Genomic DNA, 21195 nt, shown 5'->3' with positions numbered 1-21195 from the left:
TAAGACAACTTATTCATAGAGCGGAAGGTATTAAAGTCAAGCACTTTAATGGAATTTATAACTGAAGTTGTTGTCTTCCCGTAAAAATCAGTTCAAATCAAACGCGCGCGCGTGTTTTTGTGTGTGTGTGTGTGTGTGTGTGTGTGTGTGTGTATTGGTACTAGATCTTGAATTCAGGGCTTTGCAATAGCTGAAGCCATAGCACAGTTACTGCTCTATTGCTTGAGCCCCCTCTCCAGTCTAGTTTTTTTTCTAGTTACTCAGAAGGCCGTGTTTGGAAGCTTTTTCTGCCGGCTCTGGCTTTTAACTATGATTCTCCAGATCACAATCTCCTGAGTAGCTAGGATTACAGGCATGAGCCACAGCTACCTAGTTCCAGATCAAACACATTTTAGAGTGCAGAGATATATGAAATATAAGTGAAATTAATATAACTTTAGAGATGCTTAATTTCGACTAACATGAGATTTTAACCGGAGGATATATATGTGTGTGTGTGTGTGTGTGTGTATGTGTATTTTCATGCATATGTATGTGTGTATTTAAAATTCTTTTCTAAAGAAACATGTCTGTATAAATAAGATGAAAGTATTTAAATCTTTTTGTACTGTATTTTTTTAATATAAGCATGGCTTCTAGTTTCAACTTAGATGTTATTTTGATCATATTCTGTGTGGACAAGGGTGGAGGGGTTGCTGAGGCCACAAGTTTAAGAGGGCCCCCAAATTTTGTGCATTTAACGTCACTATATCCACTACGAAGATCCACACATAAAAGAAATCTCCTTTTGTGTTTGGTGGGTGAAGGCACAGAGAAATCACTGTGAAGGATGGATGACTGAACTATATTGAGAAAAATCTTAACCACTGTCCCTTTGAAAAATGCCCTTCTTGTAAATCTGTTTCCTCCTAGTAGTATTATTCATACGTCTTAACCTACTCTTTATATTTTCATCTAACTACTCGTCTAAATTCGGGATTCTTTCTTTTTCTTTTGTTTTCTTTTGCCTCTGTGGGGTGCCTGGGGCATTCTCAACATCTGCTCATTTAAAAAGAAGAACAAAAGTTCTGTCTGGGGATCTTCAAGCTGTAGAATTACTATGGATTTTTTAGTACAAAACTATGGGAGTCAGTGGTTGGGAAGTTCAGGAGAAAGCTGTATTCTGCTCTGCAGCATTCTGAGTCGTTCCTGAGGCCACGAGGTAGCTTGACAATTCTCCCCTGCCGTCCTGCAGGGCGCCTGTCACTGTGCTATCATTGCCTACCTCTAGGCCTATTTTTGCCTTCTGCATCCCTTTACCAATACCCAGGCCTACCAGGTGTAGACAATGACCTCAGGGAAATGGTCAGCTAAGTGTGACTTAATGTGACACTGTCCTAGTTTCCAGCCTTAGCTTGTTACTCTTTCTGAACACTTCAGCCTGAATAAGCCTTAAAAGCATGTTTAAATTTTTATCCCGCTTTCTTAAATATTTAGTTTGCGGGAACAGTTTTTCTCTATTGCTTCCATAGTGACGGAAAAGAAAGAAAGACTCCTCAAATGATCTCTAAAATCAAACCAAAATAGAATGCTCTAAAAAGTCATAAGAAACTGAGCTGGTAAGATACTATTTCCCTTAGGTAATATTGTCAACTGTTTAAATGAAGTATTTCATAAATATGAGAGTAGCAGCCATAACTGTCATTTTCATAAAATGAGACTTCAACAAATCTGCCTCTGCATAATTTGCCTTTTCCTTTTGTCAAAACAGAGTTCTCTTTACTTGGAAACATGAATTGCTTTCTCTGTTTAATCCCTGATTCAGGATGTGCCTTTTGGCCTTGTGTGGTGAACCCATCATTTAAGAGTCTCTCAGCATTTGTGGCTGCCTCCTCCAGTTCTGAGGTCTGTGATCTTTGCTCTGGGAGAGAGGCATGCAAGAAACCCACCTGTGAATGAGGTTCAAGTAAAGCAGTCTGATTTCTCAAGGTCAGTGAGAATTAAAAGCAAAATCAATAGCTATTATTAGGTGATTCTGAAACATTCAAATTATCTCATTACTGTAATGTCAAATATCTCTATTGGTAAAAAAAAATAATAATAATAATGGAAATTACCAGGCCTGACTGGTGCTTCAATTACAGCTGTGATATTTTTCTCATACCATATATTTTTTTCAACTGAAATATATGCGAAGAGACAGGAAAAAGTTTTCTGTTAATATATTAAAATGAGAGAGGCCCCTTTACTGACTAATGTGTAGTTTTAAGGATTTTTAAATCACGGGTTTGAAAAATTATAATCCTGTTACTGCTCAACACTTAAGGACTAGGGAAGAAGGACTAGGGAAGAAGTTTAGTTGTAGAGCACTTGTCTAAAATGTACAAGGCCTTCAATTCCCTAGCACCTGAAACAAAAGAAAACATATGGATTCATTTGTCTTCATGTTAAAATCTGTTCAAAATATGTTTTTTCCAGAAGTGATGTATTAAGATAGCTTTTTTTTTGGCCAGTCCTGCACCTTCTGGCTTCTTTTTGCTCTTGAGCCACAGCGCCACCTCTGGCCTTTCCTATATACATGGTGCTAGGGAATCGAACCCAGGGCTTCATGTATGCAAGTCAAGCACTCTTGCCACTAGGCCATATTCCCAGCCCCTAAGATATAGTTCTTTTCATCAGTCTTATGGATGAAACCCAGCACTGAATGCTAGAGAAGCTCTCTACAGATGAAGCATATCCTAAACCAAGGGTAAGATTGCAGGCATGAGCCATCAACTTCCTCCTTCCCTTTCCCCACCTCCCTTCCTCCTTCCCATCCTTCTTCCCTTTCTCCCTCCCTCCTTCCCTTCCTCACTCTTTCCTTTCCTTCCTTCCTTCCTCCTTCCCTTTCCTTCCTTCCTTCCTTCCTCCTTCCCTTTCCTCTCTCCCTTTGTTCAATCTTTCCTTCCTTCCTTTTTCTCCCCCTCCCTCCTTTTCCACCTCCTTCCTCTTTATACTAAATGCATAATTAATTGTTAACACACTCCCTATGACAAAGAGCTTTCTATTACTACAATAAATACCTGAGATAATAAACTTAGAAAGGAAAAGGTTTTATTTGGCTCACAGCTTCAGAAGTTTCAGACTGTAACTGTTTGATCATGCTGTTTTGGGCAAAGGTGGTGCATGTCAGGGGCTTGTGATGAATCAGAATGGTTCCCCTTAAGGCCAGGAAAACAAAGAAGAAGAAAAAGGAAATAGTTGTTTTCCACTCTTCTATTAAAGGAAGCTTCCTGTGATCTGTAGACCTCCTGCTAGGCTCCACCTTTCAAAAGTTCCACTGAGGAGCAAGTCTTTACATTTGGGGCTTTGAGAGAATCAAAGTAGAGCCTTTACTAAGTTAACCATTGGATTAGGGAGACAAGTCATTTCTTCATCTTTTCCACTTATCTTTTGGTAGCTTACCAATATCAGGAAAAGAAATCAAGAGAGCAGAAACAGTTTGAAGTGCTGGTGTTAAAAACCCAAAATTTGCACAATGCGGTTTCTAGTGAATTGTTGCACATGGACTTCTTCAACAAGACAGTTTATTATCTTAAAAGTTTTTGTTTCTGAATTTGATCTTAAGACATCAGAATGATCTACAGATGCTTGGTGAATTGCAAGTTCTTAGAGCCTTTCAAAACCCAAAGGCTATGAGTAAATAAAACTGCACTGGAGAGCTTTATTCTGATACTTTACACGCTCTTTTCAAAGTTGACCTGGTGATTAACACGCCACGGTTAGGAGCCAGAAGTCCCAAGTTTCAGTCTTGGTACTCCCACTTGCTAGCTGTGGAATTTGGGGGAAAGCAATCACGGAAGGGGGAAAGCAATCACCGCCAATTTCAATTTTCTCACACATGACATCAAAATAACATTTATACCAAAAGGCTCTTAAGGTAAATAAATATTATAATGTTCTCATCTTTTGTTATAAATCTACAAAAGACTTAGAACAGTACCTAGCACATAATTAACATTTGTAATGGTGGATACTATGATTCTTGGTAATTAAAAGGTCAGAACAAAAGCAAGTAATTCATTGATTCACATTTTGGTAGCAGCTGGAATTGTTTCCTTACTTAGAAAATGGTAGTCAAGCAAGGAACACTGGCTCAATCCCGTTATCCTAGTCACTTGTGAAGTAGAGATTGGAAGACTGTAGTTTAAATCTAGCTTGAACAAAAATAATTCTATAACAAAAAATTCTATAGACTTCACCTCAACCAACCACTAGGCATGGCAACAAAATCTTATTAAGCCAATTATGGGGGAAACTTTGCCTAGCTTTCGATTGTTGCTTTGTTTTGTTTTGACAAGCTTCTCTCTGTCCTTAAATTCAGAAACTGCCACTCAAGTCTGTCAGCCATTGATTTCTCTGACCCTAACTGTAATGCTGATTTTCTTCCCTCCTTTCCCTTTTACTTGGAACCTTATGTGCTCATTGAGCCTGTTCAGATCATCAAATAATCTCCCCATTTTTCCACCCTCAATTCTCCACTCCCCTCAGGCCTAGGCAACACTAACCTTTTCTTTTTTTTGCCAGTCCTGGGGCTTGGACTCAGGGCCTGAGCACTGTCCCTGGCTTCTTTTTGCTCAAGGCTAGCACTCTGCCACTTGAGCCACAGCGCCACCTCTGGCCATTTTCTGTATATGTGGTGCTGGGGAATCGAACCCAGGGCCTCATGTATATGAGGCAGGCACTCTTGCCACTAGGCCATATCCCCAGCCCCAACACTAACCTTTTCTATTTTCCTGTTGGGGACATTTTATAGACACAGAATCATATACACTCTTTTATAACTGCTTTTGTTCACTTAGTATAATGTTTAGAAGGATTCTCTACTAAGAGTACATAACAGTACTTCATTTCCTTTTGTTACTGAATAATATCCTATTATATGAATGAACTATGTTTTATTTCTTAGTCAATCTAGCTAAAAATCTGTTGACTTTTTAAAAAAGAAACAACTTTTGGCATTTTTTATTTTTTCCTAGTTTATTCATATCAACAGTAACCTTTGATATTTTGTTCACTTGTTCAGAACTTTGGTTTACTTTGCTGGTCTGTTTTCAGTGCTTTAAAGTAGAAGCTTAGGGTACTTACTTAAGATCTTCCTAATTTTTTTTAATAGAGGGAGTCCATATCTGTAAATTCAGGAATTTACCAGCAGCATTATTCTTTTTGCTGAAGATTGTTTTCGCTATTTGGAGCTGTTTGTGACTTCAAGCAAATTTCAAGATCATTTTTTCCTACTTCTATGAAAAATGTCATTGGGACGTTGGTAGGGACTATATGAAATCATAGATTGTTTTGCATAGAATGAGGATCTTAATATTAATTGCTAATACTGATAACAATTGTTTATTTTATTAATTTACTATCTTAAATGCCACCAATAGCAATATTAGTTCTTCCAGTACACAAACACAAATGGGCTTGTGCTTTGGGTCCACCAGAGCCTGAGGCCACAGAGAGCTACCTGAAGATTCAGGCTGGCCTGGTGCGGGGACAAGCATGGAACCTGGGATGGTAAGTCTTGCCCTGATACTGGAGTCTGGCGGGGGACTATGAATCTGTGGAGCCATCCCAGAGGCTAGCTTAGGAAGTCTAGCTTGAGTACTGGAGCAATGGAGGTCAGCATGGAATCTAGGCCTGCAAGGGCGGCCCTGGGTCTCAGATCATGGGGGCTGGGCAGGCACTGAGGTCTACCAGGATAGGCCTGGGCCCTAGTCCCGCTGGAGCTGGCCCACATCTGTGACTTCTGGAGCACCATAGGGATCAGCCTGGCCTGTGGGTCTGTCCTCAGCAGGCCTGGAGCCTTCACCGATGGCTGGCAGCCTGGTACCTGAAGCCAGGGGGGCTGGCCTGGCACTGGTGTGTGTCTGAAGCCTGGTGCAGTGTGGACAGGAATTCTCCCCATGTTTTTAAACCAACTGATAATCATGTCTAATTCTACCTTTGCTCACAGTTGTTCCTTAAACAAAGCAGTGTATTTCCAGGTTCTGAGAGTTACCATGTGGGAATCTTTTTAAGGTCCATTGCTCATGCTACCACTCTACTCCCAGCCAAGTTGTATCTGGCAAAATATTGCACACAGCATGACTGTCACCCCCAGAATCTTTTCAAGGTCAAACTGCTTCATGAATAATGCCTCCACTAAGACAAGGAATATGTAGATTTTAATTTCATAGGACTTGCTTTTCCTAACTAATATGAGCATTCCAAATGAGACATTTAGAGAGCTAGCATAGTCTTAATTATTCCAAGCAACAGTGTAAAGTTTATCCAATCAGATTTTGTTCTAAAAAGAAAATCTGGCTATCAGTAATGCTAAATAGAGAAAGGAGTAGAAATAGAAAGAGAAGTAGAATATTACCTTATCTTTTTTGAGTTTGACAGGTTATTTTTATTTGGTAAATATTACAATCTGTATTTTGTTTGCGACCAATACAGACAAGTCTATTTCTCTTCCTCCCTCACTAGATCTTTCTCTCTCTTTCTCTCTCTCTCCTCTCATCCCCTTCCCCCTTGTTCTTCCCTCCCCCATCTCTGTGTCCATGAAATCAACAGAAATATGCTCACTAGCTTATTTGTTTATTTTGTTTACTTGAATAGATATGATAACCTCAATGTGGAAGACATTATTTCTAAAACACTGGGTTTAGAAAGATTCATAAAACCTATTTTAAGCATAAACATATTTACTCATGAGTTGATTTTAGTTTAATACTTCTCACATACACACACATACATATATGAATCACATAATATTGGTCACATTTTTTAGCAACATTTTTATTAGTCCTCATAAAATCCCATCAACTGAGGTCAGGCAAGCCATAACTTTTGGATTCAACAAATGTCCTCCATCCCTTCCTATGCTTCTCAGTACATGTATAAACATCTATCCAGCAGTGTCAGTTACCCATTCCTCCATGTTTTTGCATGTTTGTTTCCATCAAATGAAAAGCCACTTCCTCAGTTCCATCCTTTTCCAGATATGAACAAATCCTTTAAGATATAATGTCTGGGCTGTTTGTAAGGAACTATTTTCTTCTAAGGGAGTAAATCTCTCCTTTGGAGCACTCAGATCATTTAGTTTAATTTTGAAAATAACAGGGCTGTCCCCTTGTTCCTATGAGCACATTTCTCTGTTAGTTTGTGTCTTTTAGTTAAATCCCAAAGACTCCAAGGACAAAGTTTTGAGATGCTAGAGGAGGACCAGAATTTTCTGATGAGGCAGAGAAAAGATTGAAGGTAAACCATTCCATCTATGAAGTTGTGCTGTGTACTAAAGGAAAAAAGTTCCAAAGAGATATGTGTGTATATATGACGTGATGTATATACATATATATGTATACACACACATATAGATACACACACGGAGCCCAGCAGAAGCAGACCTGGCTAAGAATATAAAGTTTCTGTAACCTTAGAGCTGCATTCACAAAGGATAACCTTGGCTTCAAACGTGAAACACAGGAAAAGAAACCCATCTCATCAGCTATCAATTTCCCAGGAACGTGTTGCAGTTTTTAATTATGGAAAATTACAGTTTTATTGTGGACCGGGGCACACTGGAGGGAGAAACTCTTTTTTTTGTTGTTGCTGTTTTTTAGTATGTCAGCTGTCCCTGGAATCCCCTGCCTCTTTCTCTTGACCCCTCCTGCGACCCCTTCCCCGGTGCTGGGCTCCCTGGAGTCGTTTCTGGCTGCCGATTGGGCGCTGCCGCGATGGGGCTTCGGTTCTCTGGCCCCAGGCTGAACCCGGACTGGTGGGTGGGACTCCGCGCAGCCAGTGTTCCACCAGCAGATTCGCGGGAGGCTTTCCCACACTTTCCAGCGCTGCACCCCAAGGCAGCGGGCAGCCGGCGGCCCGGGGAGCAGCCCCAGCCCAAGGACACCTGCTTGGGAGGACGCTGCCTGCACCCCGGGGCCTCGCGTGACCGCGCTATGGTGGGTTTGGCCACTACTTTCCTTTTCGATTCAGGGACGGGCTAAGGAGGTGCGAGGCGGCCGGGAAAGGAACCGCCAGGGACCCTCTGGGGTCATCTCAAGGAGCGAAGCCCGGAGACCCCGCGAGAAGCCTAGGCTAGGACTGATGTTCTGGGGCGTGGGGGTTGGGGGGGGGGCGCAGCCGGCTCTCCCAGGCACCCCGCGTCCCGCCCAGCCTGTGGAGCTGGCTTGGCCCGCGTGAGCTCAGGTGTGAGCGCCGCGCTGCGTGTGCCCAGGTGCGTTCACGCGGGGACCCACTGCCCCCCGCCCCGCAGGTCGCCCCGGCCGCCCACCCCGCCCGCCGCCGCAGCCACCCTCGAATCCGCGGGGCGCGCCCCGGGAGCTGCTGGCGGTCGGGGGACGCAGTCCCGAGGGCTGGGAGGCCGTGGAGTAGGTGGGCGCGGGGCATCCCCGCGGATCGCGGTTCCCCCGCGAGGCGGCCCCTCGCCCCGGCCTGTGGGGCTGGGGCTCCGGCGTCTGCGAGTCCCGCTGCTCAGCCCCGGGGAGAGAGCAGGGGTGCGGTTCCCACGCTGCAGAGAAGCAGGTCCGCCGAGAGCTGGGGGCCCCCCGAGGGCGGAGCTGGGGCGCGGAGGCTGCGCCCGCGAGGCCGCGCCTGAGACCGCGCGGGGCGCGCGGGGCGCGCGGGGCGGCCGGACTCCCACCGCGGGCAGGGCAGCGCGCCCCGGCTCCCGCTCCGGCTCCCGGGGCGCTCCGGCTCAGCTCGGCGCCACGGCCTCCCACCTCGCTGCGGCCGCCGATCGGAGCTGCCCAGCCACCCGGGGACCTCGGAGCCCGCCAGGCCGGGCGCCGCCGCGCTGCGCGGGGCGGGTAAGCAGTTCGCCCTCCTCCGGGGCAGAGCCCAGCCTTGGTCTCAGTACTGCCTGGAGACGAGTACCCTAAAAAACTTCCAGCCGGCTGGCTGCTGGGGTGCCTGCAAAGTGCGGGAGCGCGCGCGTCCTTTTACCAGCTTGGTCTCTTGTGTTTATTGTGACTGTTGGCATTATGGATGGTGGGGAGCAGGGGTTCCCCCACCTTCTCCGCACCTCTAGGGTGCACGCACAGCCTGCACCCTGTCGCAGGCGCTATCTCTAGATGGCATTTGTGCAGAGGACAGCCGGGCCGTGTGGTCATGTGACTCCCGGCTGTGGCTTTCCCGAGCCTGTCCTTTGCTCCCTGGTCGCTCCTTCATTTTGCATTTGATAAACAGTTTACATTTCCTGAAGGTAGACGGAGGCTAAGCAGTCCTCTTGCGTGACTGCTTGTAGGCATCTTGCTTTCCAACATCCTTAATACCCGCTAGGTCTAAGGAGGGATTTTTTTTTTCATTAGAATTTTATTTGTAATCCTTTGGTAGTGATTCCTTAGGATCTGTCTTCTAGTTGTGATTTTGTTAAATGTCTCTACCCATCAGATCTAACGTCCCTGTTACTTGCACACCAACACTGAAGTATTTTATTCTAAGAATTTTTGCAACTTGGTAGAAGTGATTTGCTGCTTTTCCTAACGTGGTTATGCATAGATTTTCTTCCACTCCTTTAGGAAGGATGGTAGAAATCAACAGTGGGAACAATAAGAAGGTCTAGAGTTGCAAAGTGAAGTTTACTTGTCAAGATATAGTATGTCCTATGTGCAGTTAAAAACTATGGGTCTGTGGATCGGCTTCAGGTGTTCTGAACTTAGACTCAAATGTGGGATTGCTCCTGGTTTCGAGTGATAGAAGAGACTCCCCAGACAGAGAAAAGAACTCTGTGATCCAGTAGAACCTGAAGTTAAAAATAGGTAATCCACACTTTCATCTAAAAAAAAAAAGTGGCTCTTCACACGATGCTGTTTTGTTTTAATCCAATAGGAAGACTTCTAAAATCATGTTACAATAAATACACATTTTCTACAAATGACTTATTTGTGTATTTTAAGGTATATCACTTACCAAAGTAAGTTCTGTGAAACTTACTTCGTGGAAATCTGTAACAGATGGATGGATATCTTCTTTTTTATACTGTAAGATCTTCCTAGAATATGATGAAATATACATAATTTTCCTAAAATATAAAGTACTTGTACTTGGCAGAGTGTTTCTAGGGATTGAGATACCAAAGACCTCATGTTTGTAAGTATTTATATATAAAATAACCTATTTAAGATGGGTTTCTGTATTCTGAGAACAAGGAAAACTACAGTTATTTGATTTATATCTGGCAGCCTAAAAGAGAAGTATAAAAAGCTTTAAAATATGGTGTTGTATATCTAATCAATAACATAAACATAATATTACTATGATCTGGGAAACAAAATATGGAGATTTTTTTAATATATTTTCTCAGACTTTCAAAAATTTTATTGACCCATTAGGATATGTGTAAATTTGAATTTTTCCAAAAACCATACAAAGAATTGTTAGAATTTACATTCTAACAATGTGAATATGGGAGTATACAGAGGAAGTATGTTTTCAGGATGGTTTAAGTTAGCAAAATAGGTATCCACCCAAATCCCAAACTGTTCTATTTTCTGAGTAGAAAAATATGCAGTTCATTTTAGAAATGAGTATCTGCCTACAAGAAGAAATGGAAAGGTACAACAATATTTAGATAAAACGAGACATGTAATATCAGTGGGAAACCTTTTAGGGAAAGTGATCGAGCTAATCTTCTCTGTGTCAGATTCACTTGGAAGTTGCTTGGCTTTTCCTCTTTATTCTAGGATAGTTAACATTTTATGCTTATTTTTTTTTGTTTGTTTGGTTGGTTGGTTTTGTTTGGTTTTTGTGCCTGTACTAGGGATGAAACGCAACACCTCACACTTTAGCTTAACTTTTTCACTCAAGGTTCCAGGTTTTATCTGGTTTATTGGAGGTAAGAGTCTCAGGGTTTTCGTTCTCTGAGTAACTTTCAAACCTTGCTCAGATCTCAGCCTGCTGTGTAGCTAGGATTACAGGAGTGAGCTACCAATGTGTGGCTACAGAACTGTTTCATGTCACTCAATTAGAAATATTTGACCAAGTAAGTTTTACTTTCTCACACCTACAGAAACATTTCTGTGATGACGGAGGCGGGTATCTTGGGGCTTGAACTCAAGACATGGATGTGGTCCCTGAGCTTATTTTGCTCAAGACTAGTTCTCTATCACTGCAGCCACATTTGCACTTCTGGCTTTTTGATGGTTAATTGGAAATAAGTGTTTCATGGACATTCCTGATGGTGGCTTTGAACCTTGATCCTTAGATCTCAGCCTCCTAAGAAGCTAGGATTACAGGCATGAGCCACCAGCACCCAGCTAGAAACATTTAGATTTTTTTCAACACAACTAATTACAACATTTTTCCTTCTCGGACCATCGGATTCAACTTGCCAGTACTGAGTAGCTTGTTTGGAGTGTCTCCATGTTGACCTGATACACGAAGATCTTTTTGACAATTTTTAATTCTTCTCTTGAACTTAGGAGCTAGCTGATTTCTGGGGATGGAGTACTTTTAGGCCATACTGAATCATATTTTTTTTTTCCCCTGGGCAGTTTGAAAATACCTTGTCTGTTTCATTTTGGTTTCCTCTCCACTGAGTTTAGGGCCAGTAGATTGTATCTTCCTGTAGCCTGGGGCTAAGTAGGGAGAGACTTAAACTATATGATCAAATTCAATTTGGAATTAAGTGCAGGAGTCTCTGGCCAGCTTCTCGCTCTGCACACAGAGTACTGTGTGCAGCACAGAGTACCGGCTGTGCGGCACGGTCTGCCTTTCCACAGAAATGAGACCCATTGTTTGAAGTGTCTTGCCTCTCTTAACTGGCATGCTTTCTGGCCATTAATAAAATGTGCATGTCAACATACTTGCCTATTTTTATAAAAGCAATGCCAACTCCTGTGATTCACCATGCATGGGAAGAATGATCAGGAAGTCAAGGGAAAACAATCGCCTTAGAAGTTAACTCTCTGGGAGAAGGAAGGGGGACTCCCCAATCCTGAATACTCACCCAGTACTCATCCTTGTTGGAATGGAATGGCTTAGTAGGTGTCTAAGCTAATCGCTTGTTATCACTGCCTCAAATGCTTTTGTGCCTCGATGCTTTAAGTTATCTCTATGACGTAAAGGGAAGCACTTGTTTGACAATGACCTTGCACAGAATCAACTGGTGTTGGCACGCCAGTGCTTTCCTCTGACAGATTTTGAAGCCTGTTCAGACCTGCTTGGAAACTGGTGTTTCAGTCCCTGATTATTTCACAACCACCACTTTTTGCTCCTCTCTCTCCATTCTAGCGCATGCAGACCCTGCAAATGTTTCTCCTTGCTTGAGAATCTAAAATTACAGTGTTCTTTCTGCACTTTGAGAGGCCATGATTTTTCAGGATTTCATTCTTCACCACCAAACCTGTGGAAAGGTTTGACTTGTATTTCTTTGAGTCTAAGGCCTGTCTTCAGGTACCCTTCCACCTCTGAGCCTTTTCAGCAATTCAGAGCCTCAGTGGAGCCATCCAAGACTCCGATATTCTTCCTCTGACAGCAATCTTCTATTCTTCCAATGCATCACCAACTCACTGACATCTAGCACCCTCCTCTCTTTTTATTTCCTGACCACCTTCATTTCTCTAACGTCCGTCTCTTTCTCACACTCATGTTGGGCAGTAATTTCAACTCTGTCTAACCCCAGAGTTCTGCTTTGGCACAGCAGACCCCACCTTCCCAACCTTAGCTAGTGCCGCATGAGAGGATACAACTCCGTCCTCTCTTCACTGACAAATAGGTCACCTCCAACTACAGTTTAAGGGCTAATTCACAGGGTAACAACATTACTACTTTTTTCTTTTTAGCCTCTCTGTATAAAAACCTGCATAGTTGGGCTGGGAATATGGCCTAGTGGCAAGAGTGCTTGACTCATATACATGAAGCCCAGGGTTCGATTCCCCAGCACCACATATATAGAAAACGGCCAGAAGTGGCGCTGTGACTCAGGTGGCAGAGTGCTAGCCTTGAGCATAAAGAAGCCAGGGACAGTGCTCAGGCCCTGAGACCAAGGCCCAGGACTGGCAAAAAAAACAACAACACAAAAACCCTGCATAGTTAATATTCTGGACATTTACTGGTTTACTAATCTATTCATACTTGTAGTACATGATCTGTATATCCCATTCAAATCAGTTTCTCCTGGGGTGCTTCTACAAATTTCTTTCACATGTAATAATTCCAGTGGACCTTAATAATAATATTGTTATTTCAAGCCATATATTCTGTGTGTGTGTGTGAGAGAGAGAGAGAGAGAGAGAGAGAGAGAGAGAGAGAGAGAGAAAGAGAAAGAGAGAGAGAGAATATGAGAATGAGAATGTACCAGTCCTGGGGCTTGAACTCAGTGCCTGGGCTCTGTCTCTGACCTTTTTCTCAAGGCTACCACTCTACCATTTGAGCCACAGCTCCACTTCTAGCTTTTTTTTTTTTGAGGGGGGGATAGTTTAGTGAAGATAAGAGTCTCACTTTCTTGCGAGTGTTGGCTTTAAAACTGCAATATTTCAGATCTCAGCTTCCTGTATAGCTAGGATTACAAGTGTGAGCCACCAGCGCCTGACAGTTCAGTCCATTTTTATTTGGTATGGTTTAGTGGCTCGTACCATCAAGAATTTGCTCCTTTGGATGGGCTCCTGTTTTTCACTAAGTGTAGTCCCTATGGGTAAACATAGACCACCATCCTAGGGACACTGGGTTAGTGGGATTATATTCATTTGATAGTATATCGAAAAGTAACCTAAAAAAATCTCCTTTTCCCTTCCCATCTCCATCCTTCCCACCTCCTTCCTTCCTTTCATATTATTTTCCTATTTTCCATCATATTATAGCAAATGCCTTGGTATATTTGTCAAATATATGGTTTATCTCAGTTTTTGTTTGGCTTATTCATTTATTTGTTTATTTTTCTGTACTGAGGCTTGAACTCAGCACAGCAGGCTTGAACCATTGAGCTCTAGCTCAGCTTTTGTGCTCAAGATTGGTACTCTACCGCTTGAGCCATAGCTCTACTTCAGGATTTTTGCTGGGTAGTTGGAGACTAAGTCTGGAAAACTTTTCTGGACAGGCTGGCTTTGAAGTATTATTCTCAGACTTCAGCCTCCTGAGTAGCTGGGATTACAGATATGAGCCATTTATGTTTAAAATCATGCCCAGCCCAGCTCGTTTAGCTGTCTGTGGCTTTAGAAAAGCAATTTTACTTTTTGAGACAGTGGCACGTTGTAGTTCAGGCTGCTCTTAATCTCACTATCCTTCTGCCTCAATCTCCCAGATACTGGTATTAAAGGTATGTGCCACCACGATCAGCTCAATGGGAGTTTGAAATACACTTCGATGTAATTACATTTAAGCTTTTACTTTAATTCAGTTACCTCTCTAGAAAGCTGTAGTGATTGGGGTTCTATCAAACATATTAGACATTTCCTGCAGAGTAGAGGCAATGAGAGAGTTTATCAGTTTATAATGAAGGCTTCATTCAAATAGCAGCAAGACACCGAACTAGAAGACATTGGGCAGGATCGTGCTTGCTTTTTTATTCAGTGCATGACGTAATACATTTTTGAAGGCTGTTTTACAGGATACACAGTTAAGTAACTCTATTTTTTTTCTTAGACTTTGTTCCTTTGTGTGGCTCAAGAGTACATAGTGTTAGACCTGGCCAGATTCCTTATTGCAATGCATTTTTTGACTTTGAAGAATAGACACAAAGCAAGTAACCTTATTAAAAATAAAATGAGATAACACTAGATTCCTTCATAACGATATTTGATATTTCATACAATCCTGTAACCTCACTCGATTAAGGTAATATTACTTCCTATTTTAAATTCTGATACTGCGTTTTAAAGGCTCTCTTTACAGTAGTCCTGGAGTTCATGCCAAGCTCCGTTGGCTAAAGTGCTAAAGTTGGTGCGTAATTGTCCTTTATTGTGTGCTGATATTAGAGTTGAATTCGGGACCTTAATCTTGCCCGACTGGTGCTCTGCCAATTGAGCCACACCTCCGGCCCTTAAAGACTTTGGAGGATTTGTCTGCACAGGCTGACTTTAAGCCCTGACCCTTGAGGTCTCAGTCTCCCGAGAAGAAATGATTGCAGGAATGAGCCACCAAAACCTAGCCAATCACGATAATTTTTAAGGATGATTGTAACAAGCTTTTTTATCCACAAATACTTTGATACTTTGTAGTGTCTCTCCCTATTAATGTATTATCGGCACTCATTTAGAATGTTTTATATCATTTTGTATCCTGTTTTTTTTTTTTTCTTTTTTCAATCTTGTCCTGGTTTCAAATCAGTTAGAAAATTACTTTCCTAAGGAACAGAGGTAAAGCATAGGAGAGAGTAGTTCATTCTGTCCGGAATTTCTGCATCACAACTTCTGGCCCTTGCCTGCGAGGCAGAATACTTTCTGTAATATCTAATAAAAATGCCATTGTTACCACTTTATTTGGTGATCACTACTGAGATTATAAAGGCCTTTTGTTCTTCTTGCAATTTTGAAGAGCTTTAGCTTATTTCTTGTCTAGTAGTTGACCGTGCTATTTTTAGCACATCAGTCTCTGCATTTTTCTCGATACAGTTTATTGTAGATTATGGTGGTCACTGGAGAGATACAAGCTAAATTTGATAGCCCCTGACTTGAAGAATTCTGAGTGTATGTGGAGAAGATAATAAAAGTAAGAGTAGTCTCACAGTTCTGAATGTCAGCACTGAAGCAGTTGTTCAGCACATGTGGCAAGTTTTCGTGGGCTGCTTCTGAGGAACAGAGATGTCGCTGTGCAGGATAGAGAAACTGAGGAAAGCGATCCAAAGACAACCCAGGACTTGGCTGAGATTGTAAAACAAGCCCATGATACTGGAACCCTGGGGTTAACGTGCGGAGCATCATGGGAGAAAGTTCTAGGTCAGAGGTGAGTGCATTGTGGCCATTTGTACTCATGTGGGTGATTAAGGTGTGGAGACCGGAAGGAAGATGCTGTGCCTTTGTAAACACAGCTCTGGCACACTCTGTCTGTTTTCCTTGTTTTTTTTTCTTGATCCTTGTTTCCCAGTGCCTCTGGAGCTTGAACTCCAGGGCTCACGCTGGCTGAGCAGCTGCTCTATCCCTTGAGTCCTGCCCCTCACTCTCCTAGCTTTAGGGATTTCTCATTTGAGAAGGGCCTTGCTCCTTCACGCAAGGCAAACTTCTCCTTTTGTTTTTGTTTAACATGAACTGTTAGGAAACATGTTTCAGACTTACCGCAAATCTGGTTCTTCCTACCACTACCTCCTAGAGGTGATTTCTCTCTCTCTCTCTCTCTCTCTCTCTCTCTCTCTCTCTCTCTCTCTCTCTCTCTCTCTCTCTCCCTCTCTCTCTTTCTCTCTCTCTCTCTCTCGTTTTTTTGAAGGGATAAGAATGGGTTGGGTTGTCCTCATCTGCAAGAAGGCAAGGCTGTGTGACGAATCCTCTGTGTTCTTACTAGAGAAGCTTAGTTCTAGTCTCAACACAACCAGACCTGGAGGCTCACATCTAGTCCTAGCCATGGAGGAGTCTGAGAATTGAAGATTAATATTCAAAGCCAGACCAAGCATTTAAGTCTGTGAGACCCTTGTTTCCAATTAACTCGCGAAAAGCTGGACTGAAAATATGATTCAAATGGTAAAGCCCCAGCTGTGAGCAAAAAGCCAACTGAGAGCACATGCCCTAAATTCAAACTCCAGGATGGGCATACAAAATATATTAGCACACATGCATGTGCGCACATGCGCGCGCGCGCACGCACGCGCACACACACACACAGGCATGGTTAGCTGCTGTTCTCCACTCTTTTTTTTTTTTTTTTTTTTTTGGCCAGTCCTGGGCCTTGGACTCAGGGCCTGAGCACTGTCCCTGGCTTCTTCCCGCTCAAGGCTAGCACTCTGCCACTTGAGCCACAGCGCCACTTCTGGCCATTTTCTGTATATGTGGTGCTGGGGAATCGAACCTAGGGCCTCGTGTATCCGAGGCAGGCACTCTTGCCACTAGGCTATATCCCCAGCCCTGTTCTCCACTCTTGATCATCTTGCAATTTCAAGTTGCCTATAGCAAATAGGTAAAATTGAATTGAAAACATTATAGTGGAAAATTTAAACAATAAACATTTTTAAGTATTAAATAGCTTTTGTGGTAATATATTGTTAAAAATTATTGTTTGGGCTGAGAATGTGGCTTAGTGGTAGAGTGCCTGCCTTGCATGCATGAAGCCCTGAGTTTGATTCCTCAGCACCACATAAACAGAAAAAGCCATAAGTGGGGCTGTGGCTCAAGTGGTAGAGCTCTAGCCTTGAGCACAGAGAAGCTCAAGGACAGAGCCCAGGGCCTGAGTTCAAGCCCCAGGACTGGCAAGAAAAGAAAAAAAAAATATTGTTAATCTCTGTGCTTAATTTACAAATAAAGCTTTACCATAGTAAACTTAGAAAAGAACCATGTGGTTTTGATTGGGTTTCGAACTGTGTGCATTTTGTCAGATCTGGAAGACATGTTGCAATGTATCTCCATAGATACCAGTGACTAGGGACTGGACAATTCATTTGACACGACATGGAACAAAAAAAATTCAAAATTCCATTAGTGTAACATAAGCTTTTGGATGACATGACAAAGCATTAGCTTTGTCCAGATAGGACTTTGAATGAATTTTTGAAAGGTTATGACTGGAACAAAGAATGAGGTTTGGATGAACTTAATTGCATTGCAAGTACTCAAGATGACAAAGTTTAGTAAAAGCTATACTGACACCGTAGGCACTGACACCGTTGTAATGATGACCAGAACAAGGCTGTCTTTCCACCATTTTTCCAGTGTAAAACTCCATTTGTTCGATGTATTAAAGTATTTGTAGCCATCAGTTATCAGAAACATCTCCTCTTACCCCCCACATCTGCTTTGACCCAAAATAATAATTTAGGCTGGCCCAGAATGGATTTCTGCTTCTGTTACATGGTGGCTGGCTCTGAGTAGCTCTTAGGCATTCTCTCCAGCTGTGATCTTTCTTGATAAAGAGCAAATCATGTTTTCCTCTTTATTATTAGCATATTTAAATCAAAGAAAGAATTTTTTGTTGTGGCATGTGCATATGTATATATAATGCACTTTGATCAAATTCATCTCCTCTATTGCTTACTTATCCCCAATCTTTTTTTCTTCTAGTCCCAAGGCCTGAATTCTGGGCCTGGGCACTCACTGTCCCTGAGCATTTGTGTGCAAGGCTAGAACTCTACCACTGGAGCCATAGGTCCACTTCTGGCTTTTTGTTATTAATTGGAGATAAGTATCTCAGGTACTTTCCTGCTTGGGCTGGCTTTGAACCTCAATCATCAGATCTCAGCCTCCTGAATAACTAGAATTACAAGCATGAGCTACTGGTCGCAGGCTCATACTCCCTTATAAAAGCAATTGGTATTAGCTTCCTTAATGTGAAGTGCATTAATCATATTCACCCCTCCCCCTTTTACCATCTTCTTAGCCTCTTACCTCCAGCTGCCATTTTACACTCTTGTCATTCATCTTTCCAAGGCCTAGCTTCCACATATGGGAGAAAACATGCAATACTTTCTCAGTATAACATCTCTCCACACGATGGTTTCTAGCTCTGTCTATCCATTTTCCTGCAAATGATGTAATTGCACTGATGAGCAAATAATGATCCATTGTGTGTATGTATATTGTTATATATATATTGTTATACATATGCATATAGTTTGAACTGATCTATATATATTTATGATATGTATATGTGATCTATAGTTTGAATATTGTGTGTGACTAATGGGATCGAGTCATCTTAGCAGCAATTTTCCTCCCTCTGCTCTTTCGAGTTGTAATTTCATCTTGCCTTATCTGGTTCCACCTGAAGCACACTTGCTACTTTGGCCAGGAGCAACCAGGCCTAGATCAGGGGACCACCAGTCTATCTTCCATAAAAGTTTCTGATTGTGATCCTTTCTAAGGATCTCAGCTTCTTTGGGTTGGTGATTTCCTTTTGGGGGGCATGGGGAGGCATTCTTGGAATACATATTTTAACTGCATATTGTCTAGTAATCTCAGCTCTCAGGGGGCAGAGGCTGGAAGATCAAGAGTCAGAGGCTAGCCTTGCCTACACAGCAAAAACTAGTCTTAAAGAAACCAAAACAGACACCTCGATGTCATGAAAGAAAAAGAGAAATCAGGGAAAGTCTGAAAGAAATCGTACAAAGCTCTACATAAAAATGCTTTTCCCTACTTTTGTTGCCTATGAAGTTTCTTCTTTTGTGAGGATGATTGGGACCTTTTACTGATCCCCTTGTTGCAGTTTTCTCTGTAAATCAGCCAAGAATGAAATCAGCTTCTTTCTTATTAATTTGTGTGCCTGTGTGTGTGTGAGTGTGTACATTTGCATGTGTGTGCACATGCCCTAGTCCTGTTGCTTGAACTCAACATTTGGGCACTGCCCCTGAGCTTTTTTGTTCAAGGCTGGTGCCCTATCACTTAAGTCACAGCTCCACTGCCAGCTATTTGGTGGTTAATTGGAGATAAGAGTTGCATGGATTTTCTTCCTTGAGCTTGCTTTGTACTCTGATCCTCAAATTTCAGCTTCCTGAATAGCTAGGATCATGGGCACACAGCCATGATCTGTTTCATATACAGAAAATTACTCTTTGCTTGTTTTTTGCATCCACTGTCCTTGATAAATGGCCATAGGTCAGTGAACACAAATCTCCACAGTATGCAATTTGTGCTGTGGGCCAAGAAACATTTTAAGAGGTGTAGGAGCCATGTCTGTTCATAACTCCAAGCTGGCAATCTGACAGTCCTGTTTTGCCATTCTCTCACATGAATACAACGTTGCAGCCAATTGCTTTAGATGCAATTTTTTTTACCGTGTTCCTTTTAACTTTAAATTAATTATTTTTGTTGGTGGTGGTTATGGGGCTTGAACTTGGGGCCTTGGTGCTGCCCCTGAGCCTCTTCGTGCTCAAGGTTAGTACTGTAGCACTTTAGCCACAGCTCAAATTCTGGATTTTTCTGAGTAATTTATTAGAAATGAGAGTCTCACAGACTTTCCTGCTTGAGCAGGCTTCGAACCACGATTCTCAGATCTCCAACACCCAGCTGCTATTTATTTACTTAATAGCATACATTTACAAGCAAGGTTTCATTGCGACATTTATACAATATAACCTGATCAGCCTCATCTCTTCTATCATTGCAAAATCCCATTCCACTTTCTTAAAACAATTTCAGCAGATTTTATTGTTTTATTCATATAAACTGTACACTGTATTTATCCTCATTCACCCTGTTCCTTAGCCTCCACTTCTTCTTCCCATCCCCCAACTGAGCCTGTTTTACTCTCTTATCATTCTTTAGTTTTTAGTGTAGATTAATTTCACCCAGCGATTTCTCTATGATATTTCAGACATGCATATCTTGTGCTTTGCTCAGAATAACTATCTCTTTCCATTTCCTACCTCTTCAACTTCCTATTGATCAACAACTTTCAGTGATATTTTTGTGCTGTCATTATGTATAGATGAAAGGTATTTCAAAATTACTCACCATCCAAGTCACCGTTACCCTCTTCCCTTCTCCTTATCGTCCTCTATAATCCCACAATCAGAATGATGTTCTTTGAGTACAGATCAATGCATGTTTGTAAGTATATATACCTGCCCTGCATAGATGCCCATGAATATATGTGTCTTTTAAGCCTAGCTCCAACATATGAAAGAAAAGTCACATTTGATTTTTTTGATCCTGATTTGTCTCAATCAGTATTATGTTTTTCAATTCCATTTTTCTATAAATAATGTGATTTCATTTTTAAATAGAATGTACCAGATTTTCTTTACCCATTCATCTATTGTTGGGATTTCAACTGATTTCTCCATTTGGCTACTATGAACAACATTGCAATTAACATGGGTATGCTGGTATCTTCTTTGTGTATTGACTTACACTGCTCCAGACATATGCCCGGCAGTGAATGGCAGCCACCCAGAAAACAAACAACAACAAATGCTGGCAAAGAAGCAGGAGAAAATAGAAACCTTCCTGCTCTGTTGATGAGATTGCAAGCTAGTGCAACCATTATGGCTGTCAGTGTGGAGGCTTCTCAGAAATTAAAACTCGACCTATCTTATGAGTCACCAAGTCTTTCTCTGCCTCTATGACCTCATCTTTTGCACATACTTGTCTCCTCTTAGGATGC

At 42.1% G+C, this 21195-nt stretch overlaps 1 protein-coding gene across 4 annotated transcripts in view; it reads left to right on the top strand.

Moving 5' to 3' along the window:
- Positions 1-7811: 7811 nt before the first annotated feature.
- Gucy1a1 (guanylate cyclase 1 soluble subunit alpha 1) overlaps positions 7812-21195 on the top strand; it is a 61468-nt gene continuing 48084 nt past the window's right edge. For 2 of the 4 annotated variants that reach the window (XM_048364021.1, XM_048364020.1), the window contains exon 1: positions 8701-8825. The gene's annotated coding sequence lies outside the window, so the exon portion shown is untranslated. Of the gene's footprint in view, positions 7959-8700; positions 8826-21195 lie in introns of those variants that run through there. The other 2 variants (XM_048364019.1, XM_048364018.1) reach the window with 2 other exon arrangements.

This window comes from Perognathus longimembris, chromosome 16 (assembly GCF_023159225.1).
Source record: "Perognathus longimembris pacificus isolate PPM17 chromosome 16, ASM2315922v1, whole genome shotgun sequence".
Classification (NCBI taxonomy): Eukaryota; Metazoa; Chordata; class Mammalia; order Rodentia; family Heteromyidae; genus Perognathus; species Perognathus longimembris.
This window is presented reverse-complemented; position numbering and strand designations above follow the sequence as displayed.